The sequence below is a fragment of the Pan troglodytes genome, chromosome 3 (genome assembly GCF_028858775.2).
Source record: "Pan troglodytes isolate AG18354 chromosome 3, NHGRI_mPanTro3-v2.0_pri, whole genome shotgun sequence".
Lineage (NCBI taxonomy): Eukaryota > Metazoa > Chordata > Mammalia > Primates > Hominidae > Pan > Pan troglodytes.
Genome location: NC_072401.2, coordinates 6,720,965 through 6,733,500, shown reverse-complemented (window position 1 = coordinate 6,733,500; position 12,536 = coordinate 6,720,965). Strand labels below are relative to the sequence as shown.

Below are 12,536 nucleotides of genomic sequence, written 5' to 3'. Positions count from 1 at the left end.
ACCCCGTCTCTACTAAAAATACAAAAAAATAATTAGCCGGGTGTGGTGGCGGGTGCCTGTTGTCCCAGCTACTTGGGAAGCTGAAGCAGGAGAATCGCTTGAACCCGGCAGGCGAGGTTGCTGTGAGCTGAGATCGTGCCACCGCACTCCAGCCTGGGCAGCAGAGTGAGACTCCATCTGAAAAACAAACAAACAAAAAAACCAGTTGGGTTTCTAGCAATAAATACTCATAATATCTGCTGGAGTTTTGGAGGATTAGTCCATTCATCCTGACTTGTTGTGTCCTGTTTCTGCTGGGTCATTGTTGACTTCCCCCACTCGCCTCACACTTTTAAGGCCATGTAGCACACCATCAACATTCATCTCTGATTAAGGAGCTTGTTTCTTGTAGTGGCTGCCATAACATATTATCACACGTTTGGTTGTTTAAACAGCAGAAACTTACACTCTTTCTGTTCTACAGTCCAGAAGTCCAAAATCATGGTGTCCATAGGCCTACGTTCCCTCTGTAGCCTGCAGGGGTGGATCCTTCCTTCTCTAGAGGCTGCCAGCATCTCTTGGCTTTATGGCCACATTACTCTAAGTTCTGCTTGGGTTTTTACATCACCTCCTCCTCTTTCCCCCATGTCTTCTCCTCTGTGTGTCTCTTATAAAGCCACTTTGTACTGCATTTAGGGCTTACTCAGATAATTCAGAATGATCTTCTCATCTCAGAATCCTTAATTATGTCTTCAAAGACCCTTTTTCCAAATAAGGTCACATTCACAAGTTCCAGGGATTACAGTGTGGACATATCTTTTGTTTTTTATTTTATTTTATTTAATGTATTTATTTATTTTTGAGACAGAGTTTTGCCCTGTTTCCCTGGCTGGAGTGCAGTGGTGCGATCTCGGCTCACTGCAGCCTCCGCCTCCCAGGTTCAATGGATTCTCCTGCCTCAGCCTCCCGAGTAGCTGAGATTACAGGTGCGTGCCACTATACCCAGCTATTTTTTTGTGTGTGTGGCTTTTTCTTTAGTAGAGACAGGGTTTTCATCCAACAGATGTTAGATAAAATGTTGCCCAGGCTGGTCTCGAACTCCTGGGCTCAAGCGATCCACCCGCACTGGGCTCCCAAAGTGCTGGGATTACAGGCGTGAGCCCTGCACCCTGCCAAGAGTGTGTACGTATCTTTTGTGGGGCACCATTCAACCCATTGCAGTGAGTTGTCAGTGTTTTGACAGGAAGAAGCAGCAAAGAAGACAAATCAGCACTTTATTTTTCTAAGCTTTGAAATTCTTAAAATGATAGTGGGTTAAGAAAGACCAACTTCCCCATGGAAGGTGCTGGTCCACACTGGCTGGGCTTTAGATCCCTTTGGCTGGGGTTTTGATCCCTTTGGAGGGGAGTCAATTTGAAGAAGAAGCACATCAGACACATTCAAGAAGGCAAACCCAAGGACAGCAGAAAGGCAAGAATGTCTCAAATTGTTCAAAAATAAATACATTAGTTCTTGTAACGTGCTCCGAATAGGGTGAGGCTCAACACGAGCACTTAATGAATGCTCAGTTTAATTGTGGTAATTGTAATTCTCATTGGTATATATTTATGTCCCGATCCTATACCTCTGTTATTAATGAGACTGATAATAGGTAAGTGAAGGGAAAAAGAGACCCCCCTGCTGCCAGGAAACAAAACAAAGAATCGAGCCAAATGCCAAATCCATAAGTCACCAAAATGGGTTTTGATGACAAAACCTTTCTTTCTGGACTCCCCCTGCCCCTCCGTGAAGCCGTTCCCCATGGCCACGCTTGTCCGTGGCTGGCTTTATAGGTCCATCCTTCTTTTATACGATCATCAAGATGGCACTAATTTGGGTTTGCAAATGAGGTTTTCATGATATTGTCATGTCAGCATCTGGATTCAAGAGGGGCTGCTTCCCAGACCCTGACCCTCCCCTGTGGCCCAGGAGCAGGCCCAGCCCCTCCCTCCATCTAATCACTCCCCAGTAACCTGGGGGATTTGCTAATGGGCCCAGGAAGCCATAAAGAGTAATGAAAGTGCTGTGTGACTGCTCTGCACGGGGTTGCCCTTGGGGTCCCTTCCTCATAATTAAATTGGGAATCCTCCTTCTGCCTTTGAGCTGGAAGAGAGGGTTTTATCCTCCCTGTGGTCTGTTCATCCCTTCTTCCCCCCATTCATTTGTTCAGCACTTATTATCCAGTTATTTGTTTATCAAGCCACAGTTGAATGCCTGCTGAGAGCCGGTTTAGGGCACTGAGCTTCCTGTTCTCAACAGGCAGAGGTGGGAGCAGCCAGGCTGCTGTGGGAAGAGCAGAGTGGCTATGGAGCCGCCCTGAGCCAGCTCTGCTGTGCGGGAGTTCTGCGACCTGGGGAACCCGCTCGCTTGGCTTCCTCATCTGTAAAACGGGGAGACTAATATAATAGCAGCTACCTTCCAGGGGGGCTGTGAGAATTAAAGGGGATGATGGATATAAACTCCCACACACTGTCGGGCACAGGGCGGTAATAGCAGCCCTCAGTCTCATGTCCCACTTATTTTGTGCCCGACACACTTCTGAGCATCTTATGTCTATCCACTCATTTAATTTGCCCAGTAACTCTAGGAAGGAGGTCACGTCCATGGTTCTTATTTTGCTGATGAGGCAGTTGAGGTAGGCAGAGGTGCGGTGCTTTGCTCAAGATGGCACAGTGGAAGGACACGGGGCCGGGCGGACCTGACCGCAGTTGGCCCTCCCTTGCCTGCCTCTTAGCACACATGCAGCCCCCTCGCCTGCTCTGCCCGTTGTGTCTCAGCATCTCCACTGCCATTTGCGGGCGCCCTGAATCCACCTCGCTTTTCCATGCCTCCATGCTTTTGTGCTTGGTGCAGACCCCTGCTTCCTCATGGGCACCTGCCTCCTTAGAACCCCCCTTGGAGTCTGTTAACTACAGATTCCTGGGCCCCACGCCAGGGTCCCTCTGCAACTCAGAATTTCCAGGGCCCATAATTTCCTACAGGCCCCTCGGGTGATTGCTTTCTCAGTAGGCAACTTAGGGCCGTCCCTCCAAACCTTTAGAGTGACAAGCGTGCTACCTGGGTGCTTCATAACTGATGTTGCAAATGTTCAACCAAGTGTAGGAAGTGAACACACTTTGTATCTGCAAAGTGCTGTGCATACAAGCGAGGTCAGGAGCAGCTGGCACCCATCCCCAAGGGTTTCCATGCCTCTGGCGAGATAGGGTAGGAGTATCTGCAAGTAGCTGCCTTCTTGGCCATGGAAGAACAAGTTCAACAGGGCGCCTCTGTGTGCCTGCCCCTTGCTGTGTACAAGGACCTTGCACTTCAGGGACATCAAGGCACCTTCAGCCGGGCTTTGGGGAACTTGTGTATGGGAGGGGGGGACCTCTAAGGACCTTTCCTGTCCCAAAGAGCTCCCCAGAAGCCTGTTGCAGTGCCCAGCACCCCAGCCTCATGGTTAAGGTAGGCAGTCCCCAGGAGTCCCCTTCCTGGGACATCAACTCTCCTGGTGGGAACAAATGCTGAGCACCTCAGCATGAGATGGGTAAAGTCAGGGACTCCACAGGCAGGTCATGTCACAGACAAGGTCACACAGCTAGGTGGTGGCAGGTTGGAGAGAGAGGGCAGTCCCCTGACACCCATCCCAGTGCTCTTTTCTCCCATGACAGTGACGGGTGTAATGGCTCAGTGTATCCCTGTCAGGCAGGAGGGGGTTTGTTGTACTTTTTTTTTTTTTTTTCTGAGGCGGAGTTTCACTCTGTCACCCAGGCTGGAGTGCAGTGGCGCAATCTCTGCACACTGCAACCTCCGCCTCCCGGGTTCAAGCGATTCTGCTGCCTCAGCCTTCTGAGTAGCTGGGATTACAGGCACCCACCACCACGCCCAGCTAACTTTTGTATTTTTAGTAGAGGCGGGGTTTCACCATGTTGGCCAGGCTGGTCTTGAACTCCTGACCTCAAATGGTCCCCCTGCCTTGTCCTCCCAGGTTGTATTTTTAATCCTCCACAACTAAATACTCATGTCAGTGGAAAGGTTCCAAGCTCTTTAAAGACAGCCTCAGCCAGCGTGCTCCCAGGGGAGGCCAGGGAAGGCTTTGGGAAGCCTCCGTGGGGGTGGGGACCTCCTGCAGCCCCTGGCGCACAGCCTCACCCCGCTGTAAACAGAGCTGGGATTGAAGTGCGATTTCGGTTTCTTTTTCTTTTTTTCTAATCAAATAAAAACACCTAGGGGGCGGGAAGCGAGGAGGAAGAGGCCGGGGAGTAATTCTTGTTGCCAAACCAGTTTCTAAGGGGCTCCGCTCTGCTCCCAGCATTTCTGTCTCTGAGGCTCCGACCTCTGAGATGATCAATCCTCCCATTTCAGCCAGATGAGAATTGCTGTGGGCCCTGCCTTTTCTTGATATTTTGCATGAGAGCAACAGCCCGGCCAATGGCAGTAATCTCCCACCCACGTGGGGAGGCACCCACTGTCCTGCCGTGTGCATAATTGAAGTCTTCAGACTGCTCAGTGGTTCTAATTAGCCCAAAGTGGCCCCTTCTGGCCTCAGTGGAAATTACGGCCCTCCTGCCGCCTGGTCTTACTAGCTGGTCTTTGAAGGTGTGAGTGAGCCAAGAGACGTGCAGAGCCTAGCACTCCCTCTGCTGCATTGGTCTTTCTTGGCAGGTCTTCATGGCTTTGCAGAGGGCGGGCAGTTGAGGCCTCTGTCTGCCGTTGAGGTGCTGCCTCCCTCCTCTCTGCCACCACTCTCCACGGGACAGGTGCTCCAGCTGGGCACATGCATGCCCCTCTCACCTGAATGCCTCCCACTAGCAGTGTCTCTGCTCTTTCTGACCCCTCAGGTTATGCAGTGCCTCCTCCTCCAGGAAGTCATCCCTGATCCCCAGGCTGGGCCCTCAGAATCCCCATGTCTCCCTCCATCGCAGTCCTGGCCATGCCATGTGGTGCTTGTTTACATCCATGACTGCCCCATGAGACTGGGAGTCCCTAGGGGGCGGAAGCCGCTCCATGTCCCACCTACTCCTGGCCTAGCGCAGTCTCATAGGACATGTCTACGGAAATGGAGGGCGTGAGGGTGGGAGGAAGGAAGGCAGGCAAGAAGGAAAGAAGGAAGGAGAAGGAAAAAGGAGAAGAGAGAAAAGAGGGAGGGTGGGCAGGTAGCACCATGCCCATTTTGCAGGTGAGAACACTGAGGAGACATAACCGGGAAGTGGCAGGGCCAAGCACACCCTTGGCAGCTCATTATACTTTCCCTTCAGCCTAGCAAAGCTGCTGTTCGATTTGGGGAAATGGGGCCGCTTATATGAAGAGCCGCAGGCAAAGTGGAAAGTGCCGAGGGCTGGAAGTCAGATGGATGTGGGTGCACAGCCTACCTGTGTACCTGTGGGCACCACTTACCTGCTCTGTGACCCTGGGCAGGGCACCTTTGCCTTCGACACTTGAAGATCACAGTCGTCCAGGTGGATTCGAAGCGATGAACAGCAACAGCACATGCTCTTCCCAAACAGTATTCTTCTTATCCTCACTGAAGCCCCAGAAGGTAGTTGATCCTTACCACATCATTATCCTCAATGCGCAGATGAGGATGCCAAAGCACAGAGAGGTTGAGCAACTGGCCCAGAGTCACACAGTGCGTGAGTGACAGAGCCAGGATTTGCGCCTGGGTTCTTGGCTCTGATATTAGTGCCATTGACTCCACTCTGTTGTGTGAGGTATGAAGGCATCCAGTACAGTGTCTGGCATCGGCAGGTAGCTTCCATGGCAGATACCCCCCCTCTCCCACCAGATTCTGCCCTTTGAGCGGCAGGAAGATAAATAGCGCTGTTCTCCAGTGTCACTTGTGACTTTCCTCTGTGAGTTCATTGTCAGGGTGCTCCTGAGCTGAGCTGTGGCCACCACTCATTCGTGTGGTCCCTGGAGACACTTGGATAAAATTGTGATGACAGAGGGCTCTCAGGCTCATGAGATCACACAGAGGAGGGTGGAGCTCAAAGGGCTATCTCAGACCAGGGTGCTCCAGAGGTTAGGTCTTGGTGCTGTGTTTGGCCCCCAGCTGCTCTTTCAGGCCTTGGTCTTGCCCTTGCCCTTGGTCTCTGGAAGGCTGAATAGCTGCATCTTGTTCATCTGGAAACTGTCTGGGATGAGTGACTCTAGCATCTCGGATGTTGCCATCATAGCCCATGTGCATAACAACTTACTGTGCAAGCATGTACAGTCATATTGAAAATAAATGTAGAAGTGAAGGAGGCAGTCCAAAGACGGCTCCTGACGATACTCGGAAACAGCTTCATTAGGTATTGGCCAGAGCTTCTATTTGTGGGTTGCTTTGGCGAAACTGCTTCCTTACCATTAACCATATCCAGGAGATGGAGGGGAAAGTCTTCACCTGGGTTGGTTTTTCTTAGAGGGGCAGGCAAGCTGAATAACGGGAGTACTAACATTTCCAAGAAGACTAATGATTAAAATGTTGAATACAATTTGAGACTTGTTTTCATGTTCATATTTTATAGTCCAGAAGTTCTTTCTATAATGTCCTCATAAATATTTTATTTGGCCTTAGGTTAAATGTCAGTTTCCATGTCCTGCCATGTGCCACTTGACTGACGTGTGTGGGAACGTCTCTACTTTGGACACACTGTCTATATGAATGGAGGCCCTTCTACCCCTTGAAATGTTCCTCAACTCCCAGCTCAGTTTCCCTTCCGCATCCCTTTGACTGCATGAGCGGAAGCGAGGCATTACAGAGAGGTTTGAGGAGCCAGCCAGCAAGCTAGCAACGGCTTCAGTTCATTTCTGAGGTGTTTGCATTCAGGGGTCCCATTGGCCAACCTTAACTTCTCCTTTGAGCTCTAGGCATCTTGTGATGAATGGCATAAGCCTTAGAACATGGGAGAGGCTTGGATGGGCCAGGAGCTCCAAACACTAAGGAATGTTGCTTACATCAATAGACGACTTAGTTACTTAGGTCAATAGATTCCTTAGTTGCTTAGATCAATAGATGCCTTAGTAGATCAAACACCCAAATCACCCAATGTACTTTTAGGGCAATGGTCGCCAAACTTTGTGGTCTTAGGACCCCTTTTTACACTCTTAAAAATTACTGTGGCTCCCAAAGAGGTTTTGTGTATGTGGGCTATATCCTTCAATATTTGCCAACTTTTAAATTAAAACTCAGACAGTTAAAAAGATTTATATGAATTCATTGAAAAATAAATAGAGTAAACCCATTACATGTTAACGTAAATAATTTTTTTTTTTGGAAAATAACTGTGTTTTCTTTTAAAAAGTGAGAAGAGTGGCGTGTGTATCAATCTCTTTAATCTCTAGCTTAATAGATGATGGTTGGATTCTCACATCAGCTCCTGCATTCAGTCTGTTGTGATACATTGTTTGGTTGAGATATTGTCGAACATCTATCCTCAAACAGATATGTAGTTGGAAAAGGGAGAACCCCACAATCCCCTGAAAGCGTCTTGGGGTCCCCTGGAGGTACTTAGACCACAGTCTTAGAACTGCTGATTTAGGTGATGGGTGAAACTCAAGATGAAGACAAAAGAGAAAACATTTCAACCCCAAGAGACTTCAGTGCATTCACATGCATTGACTCAGGATCATTAAAGCTCTAACTGAACCCAACATGGAGACAGAGCAGGAAACGCAGCCATGGCTGGCTTGACTTCAGCCTCCCATCAAAGACCCCCATCTTTGGCTCAACTGCCCCCCAGTGGTTTCAATCAGCCACAGACTTCCCTTGTCCAGCTGGACTGGACATTCTGCATTTGACTGTCTGTCGGCTGCCCACTGATTTTCAGGCTGCTGAATTACCCATTAGCTCACCTGAACCCCTAATGCCACATCTAAACGGTCCTCACTCTGCCTTTCTCAGCATCCGAGAATGTCCTATAAAAGCCTTCTTCCATGGAGGTGGGCAGCCTTGGGCCTCTCCTAGGGTCAGCTCAGGCTGCCCACGCTGGCTATGGCTTCCTGCTGGCCCCTGGAAGCTGTGTGCACTGGGAGAGTGAGGTGAATGTTAATTTATTCAGCATGCAGTTAATGAATTCTACCCTGTGCCTGGCACGACTCATTTCTCATGCCAAAGCTAGTGTGGATCAGACCACCTTAGACAAATCTGGATGGATGAACTTGTGGATTGATCAATGATCTTAGTTGATGAAAAATGCACCAAATGACTGTTTCCTTTAATGCGATTGCTTGGGTGGTGGACTCGATTACGTTTAGGGGATTAAATTAGCAGCTTGCTGGGTTTCAGATGAGAGCAGGTGGCTGCTGGCACTTCCTCTCCCCTCTTTTCTTTCTTTCCCTTTTACTGCAAACGAAGACTTTTCAAAGCTTTACTAAGTACAACAAATGCCATCCCCTTAAAGTGTAGACTTCCATATTCTTAGAATTGGCAAGCTATGTATATGTTTGTGAAATCACCCCCATAGTTAAGATTTGGAGCATGGCCTTCACCCGCAAAACATTTCCTGTTCTCTGTATGGTCCATTCCTGTCTCTGCCCTGCACCCTGGGTAGCCAATGATTTGCCTTTGGTCACTGTAGGATAGTTTGCACTTTCAAGAATTTCATATGAATGGAGTCATAGATGCATGCACTTTTTGGTCTGGCTTCTTTCACTCAATGTGGGTATTTTGAGCTTCCCCCTGGTTGCTGTGTGTGTCAATGATTTGTTCCTTTTTCTTTGAGGAGAATTCCGTTCTGTGAATATGCCATGATTTATTTATTCCTTCCCCTGCTGATGAATATTTGAGTTTTTTCTAATTCTGAGCTACTGTGCAGAAAGCTGCTATGAACACGTACGTATGCACCTTTGTGAGTTTGTGAGCTTTCATGACTCTTGGTTACAAGGATGGTTGGTTCGCATGGTAGACACGTGCTTATTTTCACGCTTTAAGAAACTGCCTTGCTGTTTCCCACAGGGCTCTATCGTTTTTCATTCCACCAGCAGTGTGTGAGGGGCTGTTTGCTCCACCTCTTCACCAACTCCGTATTATTAGTCTTTTTAATGTTCGCCACTCTGATGGGTGTACACTGGTATCTCGTTGTGATTTGCATTTGCATCTTGTGATGACTGATGATGTTAAGCCCCTTGCCATGTGCTTCCTGACCATTCTTGTATTTTGGTTTGGGAAGTGTCTGCCCAAATCTTTTGCCTATTTTAAATCAGGTTGCTTGTGTTTATATTATTGAGCTGTAAGAGGTCTTTATACATCCGGGCTACAAGAGGTTTACTAGATACATGTACTACGAATATTTTCTCTCATTCCATGCCTTGCCATTTACTTTTCATAACAGTTTCTTTCACATAGCAAAGGTTTAAGCTTTGATAAAGTTCAGTTTGTCCATTTTTTGTTGTTTTTCATGCTTTTTGTGTCTTGAGAAATCAAAGTTGCAAGGAGTTTCTTCTATAATGTCTCCTAGAAGGCTCATGGTTTTAGCTTTTATGTTTAGGTAGATGATGCATTTCAATGTCAGTTTGTCAGATGGTCTAAGAGTTGATATTCATTTTGCCCCTAGTCATTTATTGGAAAGACTGTGCTTTCCTCATGGAATCACCTGAGTGCCTTTGGTGACAATCTAAGTTCACCACAGACTTGTGGGTCTAGTTCTGGATTCTCTGTTTAGTTGTATTGATCCACATGTCTGTCCTTTTACCAGGACCACACTGTCTGTATCACTGTATCTTTATATCAGCCGGGGTAAATCCTCCAACTGTGTTCCTTTATTTATTTATTTATTGCAAAGTCATTTTGGCTATTCTAGGTCTTGTTCTAACAGGAACATATTTTCGCTTATTTAATCCTTAGGACCCTCTGAAGCAGGTGTGAATATTAAGCCCATTTTATGGATAAGGAAACTGAGGTTCGGAGAGGATGAGTAACTTTCCCAGGTAACTGAGGAGGAAGTGAGCCTTGCCCCTGGTAGGTCTGGCAGCTGCACTTGCCCTTAGCCTCTAGGCAGGCTGCACTGCCCTCTCTGTGGGTTCCAACCATTCCTGGTACACACCCCTAGCCAAGAACTTGTGAGGCTGAAATGAGTATATTGGTTTCCTTGTCTGTCTCCCTCTGAGCCGTTGACACCATGAAGGCAGAAACTGGACACTGACCTCCACGGCTCCCCACTGTGGACCTGGTACAGAGTGGACACTGGTGAATGTTGGGGGAATGGCTGAGGTCCCCACTAGCCCAGGATCTCAGTTGGGAGCTGCCATGCTGGTGAGGAAGTGGAGGCAGGACCCTATGGCCTGAGCTGGCGGCGTGGCCACAGAAGGCTGTGGCTGTCCTGGACTGCACGTGCACCACCAGGCATAGGGCCCAGCCTCACCTCCAGACTGGCCCACACGTGCTGATAAGACGGAGACTTCTTACGCTTCTGTGAGGGGAGGGGGGAGCAAAGGAGGGGGAGGAGGACCAGGGCCTGCTCTTCCCCCACAGGCTGGCACAGAGCAGGCTGGGCACGTGGGGTCCTCTGAAGCTGCGGGACCAGATGTCCCTCCCAGAGGGGCAGACTGGAGGGGAGGGGCTCTTGCATGAGGCCTCTTGTCCAACTTCTGTTTATCCTGTCCCAAAGAGGTCAGTGAGGGACCCCCAGGGCCGCCTCTGTTCCCTCACCCTGCACCTTGGCCGGGAGACCCCCGCAGCGCAGGGAGCATCCCTCCGGATGTTTCTTCCCAGGCGACAATATTCTGTTTATCAAGCCAGGCCCCGAGGCCGAGGCCTCCCCCTGGCCTGGGGTGATTTTTGGTTGGTGGTGAGAAGCAGCAGGGGTGCCTGGGGGCCTGGCTGTCATCGGAGCCAGCTCCCTGTCCTGGTCTCTGCTGTGCGGGATGGCATGGGTAGGGGCTTTGTGCAGGATGAGGGTCCTGCCGACTGGGACGTGGGCTTTGGAAGGGCCACGCTTCTCTTACAGGGGTGCCCGTGTGGCTGTATGAGGAGTCCAAGCTCTGAGGTTGAACACTGGGATTGAAGGATTCCTGCCAGTGTGCACTTAGGTGGCTCACTTGGCCCAGAGTGAGCCAGAGCTGGCTCGCATCAGTGCGCGGGAGTCAATAGTTACATTTTTAGGAATTTTTTGAGCCAGTTGTTAAACTGTGGGTAGCATGGAAATCAGCCCTGGCTTGAGTAGGCTCGCATCAGTGCGCAGGAGTCAATAGTTACATTTTTAGGAATTTTTTGAGCCAGTTGTTAAACTGTGGGTAGCATGGAAATCAGCCCTGGCTTGAGTATTCATGCCACGGACTTGGCAAATGCCGCAAATCAGGGCCTCTCTCTACCCTCTCCCAGCCCCAACCCGAAGACCTGATTGTTAACTGCACTGGCAAACCCCTAGCTCTGCCTCCTGGAGCCTCAGGTTCCTTATCTGGAAGGGGGGAGAATAATGTCCACCCCTTAAGGCATCATCAACACCCTTAAATGAGATCATGGGTATGAAATGCTTGTGAATAGTTTTGAGTGTGACACGCAAGTGTGAGGGGTGCCCACGACCCTGGCCATTGCCATTGTCCTCCTCATGGCAGCAGCTGGACAATGTGCCCAGGCTGGGAGTTGGTGTCTCCAGGAAAAACTGGAGGAAAGGAGCCCGATAACCCACGGGCAGCAGCCGGGTTAGGGAGGGCTCCAGACCTGCCTATCTCCGTCAGCCCTGCTGAATGTGCCTCTGTTTGCTCATCTTTATAATGGGTGCACTGATCCCAGCTGAGAGGGGTGTGGTGGGCTTAGGGGTACAGGCCACAAGGTACAAGGCATGGCCTGACTGCAGCTCCGTCACTCTCATGGCTCAGGTGCATGGCTGTCCCACAGTGGAAGGACCAGGGGCTGGCCTGATCTGCACTTCATGGCATCAAGAGCACAGGCCCTGGAGTCCACCAGGCACAGAGAAGCAGCCTGCTCCTGGGTGGAGTACAAGTTCAACCCTCGGGAGTTGTGGTTTCCCCATGTGGAAGCTGGCAGCATGCCACGCACCTGCCAGGGCTGCCGCGAGGGTTCGCACACACTGTGTGTAATGCTCCTGTGTGAGTTCCCCGGTGACCCAGGTCCCACTGGGGTGGCCGGCGTGTAACCAGGACAGGAACATCTCCAAAGCTACTTCCTTGTTTGCTGCCTGGTGGCTCAAGCAGAACATCTGTGCCTGCAGGGGGCCCATAAGCCTTAATGCCCTGCAGAGAGGGGGCCTGGGGGAGGCTGGGACTCACACCAGCTGGGGAGCAAGGCCTGCAGCCGGGGGGCTACCAGGATGCTCCTTGCCAGTAAAGAGGGTCCTCAGGAGATCAGCCACAGCTCAATCAGGAGGGTCTGCCCATTTCACAGGGGAGGAAAGCGAGCCTCTGGAGGCTGAGCTGCCAGCAGTCACGGGGCCAGCGCACAGCCAGAGCTGACCACTCTGTACGACTGGCGGGTCCGCGCCCTTGGCATACCACAGCAGCTCCCACACCAACAGAGGCTGGACCTGCTGCTCAGCCCCTGCTGTGGGGGGTCCCGCCTCTGCCCACACCCTACCCCACACCTTCACAGGGGTGGACTG

The 12,536-nt window shown here is 50.3% G+C and overlaps 1 protein-coding gene across 3 annotated transcripts in view; it reads left to right on the top strand.

Moving 5' to 3' along the window:
• PPP2R2C (protein phosphatase 2 regulatory subunit Bgamma) overlaps positions 1-12,536 on the top strand; it is a 244,304-nt gene that overhangs the window by 157,624 nt on the left and 74,144 nt on the right. The gene's annotated exons all lie outside the window — the stretch shown is intronic.